This window comes from Notamacropus eugenii, chromosome 5 (genome assembly GCF_028372415.1).
Source record: "Notamacropus eugenii isolate mMacEug1 chromosome 5, mMacEug1.pri_v2, whole genome shotgun sequence".
NCBI classification, from domain to species: domain Eukaryota; kingdom Metazoa; phylum Chordata; class Mammalia; order Diprotodontia; family Macropodidae; genus Notamacropus; species Notamacropus eugenii.
Window position 1 is genome coordinate 309,893,092 of NC_092876.1, and position 6,326 is coordinate 309,899,417.

A 6,326-nucleotide genomic window follows, 5' to 3' on the forward strand; every position below is an offset into this window, starting at 1 on the left:
TGCCTGACCCAATATCCTACTTTGTGTTTAGGGGGGTGTAGCAGACTTGCAAACACCTGTAGAACAATTCCTAATCCACTTAGCCCTCTTTCATCACAAGAACTACACAGATTTTAGCATAAAGGACAATAAGCAATATTTGGTTTATACTTGGTGTAAATTGTTGTTTTCTGTGGCTGAGCAGATTAGTGCCTATCAGGAGAGCTTGGTGTAGACATTTCTTGTGAATATTGTTTTATTGGAGCATATTTCTCTAACAAGCAGTTTGTATAAGAGGGAAGGGATCTGGAAATACTTTCAGGTTACGAAATACAAACGTGTTTTTCTCCACTCCAATCTAACCCGTTTACCACTTTGATCATGTCATCTGTCCTACTTCATTCAGTTTGAGGCTAGATAGTGAATTGCTTCATCTTTTTTTGTATAATACTAGAGAACAAATAATTAAAACTGTTGTTGTTATTGTTGTCTGTTACAGCAACACTATCTAGATGTAGGGAAGAATTGTAAAAGAAAGTCACAGGTTCCACCCTAATGGTGCCACGACAGCCCTAGGACAGGAGTAGAGACCAAATCAGTTTACTGATTATTTTACCCGTAATTGCTGCTTTTGGAGATCTGATGGTGAGCTCTCACTGTCTCAAACTCAGGGAAATAAGGAGAATTATGGCTGTCTCTTCGAGAAAATGATTATGTCACAAACTCATCTATGTCCCTTTTTGGATCTAGATTTATTTTAGAATAAGATAAATAAAATCCGAGTTTGACCACTTTGAAAACAATCCTGGGATGTGGGCTGGGAACTAGAAATTTGAGGTCTATTTTGGATTAAAGGCCTTTCTTTTGTAAATCATTGAATATTGATGATTTCCTGAATTACTGTTTGAGCACCTGCTGTATTTACTAAGCCCTACCTAGAAAGAAATGCAAGTGTAGGAATGAACTGACATTTTAGTAAGAATTTGTCAGTGTTATATTTTTCTAAAATTCCCTGGCACTTTGAATTGTCTGTACAGAGCAGACTCAAGAAGAAAACCCACTTCAAGCTGGCATGTGAGCCAAAAAAACCCAAGTCCTTAATCAGTTAAGGGCTCCATTTGCCCAGCTGCGTGGGGTGTAGGCTTCATAAGAGCAAGCAGGGCTCATTCACTTTAAAAAGAAGGCCTTCTGGGGCCTTCCCAGAGCAATCACATGTGGACTGGGCAAGGAGGTGGGGAGAAAGTATGAAAGAACTGGAAACAATCTTAGTGGAATTGCCAGCCCCTTGAGTTTTGTAACTCTTGTTGGTATTTGAATCTATAACTCTAGAAGTTTCCTTTTCAGCTGCTACACTAAAGTATTCTGCACAGGGATATATCTTTTGGGCTAGTCTTGTTTCATACCATTCAACTTGAGAGAACATTTAATAATTAGGTTTAAAGTGCCCTCTTCTACCACCAATGTGTGCATAGCAAACAAATAGTAGCATCTGGCAAAATAGGTTAGAACTCGGCCTGAATTGCACAAAATATTGCCTTTGTTTAGGGGAAATCTGGTCCTTCCCACTAACCACTTCTCCTTACCAACTGCTTTGTAAGTGACACCGTAAGTGTTGTAAGTGGCTTTGCCAGAGGATGGCTTAAGGATAAATTTGCTGACTAGTCTTCAGATTTCTTCAGAGGGTTTCCAGAAAGTAGGTGCTACACTCTGGAATGTGGGATTTAGCCTGGGACATATTGAATTGAGCAAATACTCACATTTTCAGTGGCATTCATGCTTTTAATTCTGGAGGCACTGAAACAACAATTTAGGCATAGACCACAGTACTTTTAAAGTTACTGAGATGTGTTAAACAACCTGCATTTTCCATCCATTAAATCATAGAACAGTATAGCTAGAGGGGGGCCTTAGAGCTCGTCTGGTTCAGTCCTTTTGGTTGACAGATTAGAAAACTAAAGCCAGAGAGGTGCTATGACTTGCTTTAGGTCACACAGCAAGTTATATAACACAACCCATATACTGATCTTACTAAAATAGTTTAATATAGAAGATGCATTAAAACCCAGGAGCAGAATAACTGGGGGAAAATCATCTAATCCTTGTATTTTCATTTTCCCATATCTTACCCAGTCAAGATAGAGGCTTTCTTAAGATTCATTTGAATTCTAAACCATCAGGAAACTTGACAATAGTTTTTTTTTAAGATTTTGCATCTTATGTAGTACTTAACTATGGAGATTAGCATTCCCTAGAAAGTATTAGATTTGGCAGGTGAATTTATAATGTCTTACATATAGTAGGCACTTAATTTTCATGGGAATAATTAGATGGGGAGCAAGATTACAGCTGCTATTACTACCAGGACTTTTGGCATTGTTGCTCTTGTTAATGTGTGTACACTTCGAATAGCAACTCATTGTGCTTCTAGCTCTTGACTGTATGGGTTCAGTGGTAGAAGGCCTGTGTTGATGGAAGAACCTGGGAGTGAGAAAAGTCATTGTCTTTTAGGCATGATAAATGAGAACTATGTGTTATAGGTGGACAGAAAGGAAGGACTTTCATTATGTAACTTTGAAAGTTCTATCTAGAAGGGTGTATCTAGAATTTAAGATTGTAGAAAAAAATGGCATGAAGTGAAAGGAGAGAGAGGAGAATATTTGCAAGTGAAGACAGGCTAGTAACATTTTTAAACAAATAGTTTAATTTCTGGTCAGGCTATTAGATTCCTCCTTCTCCCTGTCCCCCCCCCCCAAAAAAAAATCTTACCATCATGTCCAAGAATCAATCAGTCCAAATAATTAAAATTTCTGTAGCAAAATGAAGTTTCTGTACAGTTATCTAAGATCTCTAAAAAGAGGGATTGATGAAGCTTTTAATGAATTTGAGTCAGAAATAATGAGAACATGTTTTCATATTCAGAGGAAGAGAAGAGCCAGGGCAGTAGTTTGTTTGATTATCCTAGCTTAGAAAGCTGTTCACATTCTTGAATTGGAAGGCTGCTTGGATGTGATTTACAGCAGAGATAACAGGCTGAGGTCAGCAAAAATGGAAGGCAAGCTGTGTCAGCCACAAGGTTCTCCACAGATTCCAGCTGGCAGAACTGGCTTTTGCTTTTTGCTTGTTAACCCATTAGGTACAAAGATAACGCAATGTATGCATCTTGATTCATTTTCAAGAATCTTAAAATGTGGAATAGCCTGTATAATTTGAGGAAATCTGTTTCCTACATTTATTCAAATTGTTCCTGAGGAGTCACTTCCAAAAGGAAGTGATCACAGAATCTGAGCTGGCAGGGACCTCGAGGCAAATAAGAAAACTACAGCTCCCAGAGGCTGAGTCACTTGCCCAAAGTCACACAGGGAATAAGTAATGTGACCAACATATTTAAACCTATGTCCTCTGACATACATTTAAATCTATTGCTTATTCCATTTTATCACACTGCTATCCAACACATGATAGAATAGGAATCCCTTTTAAAATAATTTCAACAAGTGATCTTCAAGCAGAAGCTAGCTTATGTTGAAAGACTTCCATTAAGAGGAATCCAACTACCTCCCAAGGAACCCCATTCTATTTTGGATAGCTTTAAGTGTTTCTACCCCTTTTGTGGAACTGGAATCTGCCAATCTGGAACTAATACCCCTTTCACTTTTTCATTTGAAATCCCTTTATCTTCTTGATGGAAGGCAGCTAAATTACTTGGGAATAGAGCTCCAGGCCTGGAGTCAGGAATACTGGAGTTTAAATGTGGCTTCTGAGACTTACTAGTTGTGTGACCTTGGGCAAGTCACTTAACCCTGTTTTCCTCAGTTTTTTCACCTGTAAAATGAGCTGAAGAAGGAAATGTCAAAGCACTTCAGAATCTCTGCCTTGAAAACCCCAAATGGGGTCATGAGGCATCAGTTACTACTGAAATGACTGAACAACAGCAATATCTCCTTGATTCCCCTAAATTTTCTATACTGCAGAATCCTCCCAGATTTGTTAGTCATTAGTCCTAAAATATGTCACCTGAAACCCAATACATCTTGATTTATGGATCTGACACAATACAGTGGGACTGTGACCTTCCTTGCACTGTGCTTCTATTTATTTCAAGTCACATCATTGCATCTAACCTCTTTCCTTTTTGTAATTCAGTTTTATTTTGAGTGTCAAATTCTCCCTCATCTTTCTCCCCATCCCCCATGCACTGAGAAGGCAAGAAGAACAAAACTCATTACAAATATGTATAGTCAAAACAAATTCCAACATTAGCCGTGTCCAAAAAGAAAAAAAATAGGCTTCAATCTGCATACTCAGTCCATGAGTTAGCTCTGTCTAGGTGGGGAGCATGTTCTATCATGAGTTCTTTGGATTGCTGTTGGTGGTTGCCGTTATCACAGTTCCTAAGGCTTTCACATTGGATTCTCTTTTATAGTTTTACTGTACTGTGTATGTTGTTCTCCTGGTTCTGCTCACTTTGCTTCGCATCAGTTCGTGTAAGTCTTCCCAAACCATTCTCCTCATCATTTCTTAGAGCACCATAGAATTCTAACACATTCGTATTATACCATAGCTTGTTTTTGATAGGCATCCCCTCTGTTTGTAATTCTTTGCCATAAAAACATATTATAAATACTTTTGTACATATAGGTCCTTTCCCCTTTTCTTTGATCTCTATGGGATACAGACCTAGGAGTAGTATTGCTGGGTCAAAGGGTATGCACAGTTTTTAGAGCTCTTTGGGCATAATTCCAAGGCTTTCCAGAATGGTTGGACTAGAACACAGCTTCTTCAACTGGGCATTTGGTGTCCCTCCTTATCCACATCCCCTCCAAAATTTGTCATTTTCCTTTCTGGCCAATTTAGCTAATTTGACAGATGTTGTACTATGCTTCTTAAAAATCTTGGCTTTTAAAAAAAAAAAAAAAACACTTGTAGTCTATTGAAAACTGAAGATACTTTTAGTCTGAACACTTTAATTGTGCCTTCCACATTCTGTATTTTGTACTTTTGAGTGTTTTGAGTCCTCTGTATTTTAGTGTTTCACTGACGTTCTTTCCTTTTGGAATCATTAATATTACTGGTGCCCCGACCCTGAATAAGGAATGCATTTAGTTTGCTTTGTTTAGGACAGGTAAGAATTATATGGGGAAGGGGATTTTAATAGTTATGGCAAAGGAAAAAAAGGTAATGAAACACATATACAGAAGAAAATATAAAATAAAATTCAGAAATAGACACTACTTAAATTTATCCTCTGACAGTACTAGCTATGTGACCCTGGGCAAGTCACTTAATTTCTGTCTGTGTTGGTTTCCTCATCTTTAAAATGGAGATAATGATAGTGCCTACATGGTGAGGGTCAAATAAGGTAATTGTAAAGCACTTAGCACCGTGCCTGGCACATAGCCAGCGCTTAATAAATGTTTCTTTCTTTTCTTCCTTGCCTGCCTCCCCTTTTACATTTTAGAAACCTCTTTTATAAGACATCTTAGAGTTTTTCTAACAATCAAAATCAAGGCCACAGTCCAGTTTAAAGTTTGAAAACTCTACCCTTCTATGAAGGATGGGATATTTGTCCCCATCCTATCCTGGTATCCCACCCATTCAGTTTTTCAGAGATCACTGGGAACATCTCGACAATCACAGCTGGCCAAAAGGATATCCCTGGGAAGTGATTCCTTTGGGCTTGTTTTCTGAGCTTAGTGAAGACAGCTAGATGCTCTCTTACCATATCATCACTAGTCTTGGGCATTCCACTATCCTGTTTAAGCATTTTGTCCTTTGCTCCACAAAGATTGTTCTCCTTTATAGGAAAAAAAAAAGAATTAAATGGTTCATTCTTCTCTCTTCATCCATTATTGTCACATTGGCCCTAATCTTCCTTATTTCTCCCACCATAGATTTAAAAAAAAACCTTCTTAAAAAAATCTTGGCATTCTTTGTTAGCCTTGGACCATTCTAAGTCTCACATTGCTGATACCTGGCTTTTTTTAGAACCTTTCCACTCTTGTAGTCATTCGGCCCTCACTGCTGTCTTTCATGTCTTTTTTTTTTTTTTTTATGAACTTGACAAACATTTTTATATGCAAAGAAAATGAAAAGATTGCATATGAAATTTTGAGTCCTTCACATGCAGGCTTTTTTTTAAAAAGCATTTATTAAATTTAATGTGATCGTACCCATGCTTTTCTTCTTGTCGGTGTCTCCTGAAATTCCTTCTGTTCATATCTATTTTAATGTGTCATTGATGTTCTTCACTATTACTACTCTCCCCATTCCCACCCCCTTCTCCCTCTAGTAGGGAAAGTATATAGTTCATCTTAGTTGGGGTGGGGAAGAATTATTTGGAAAGGGGG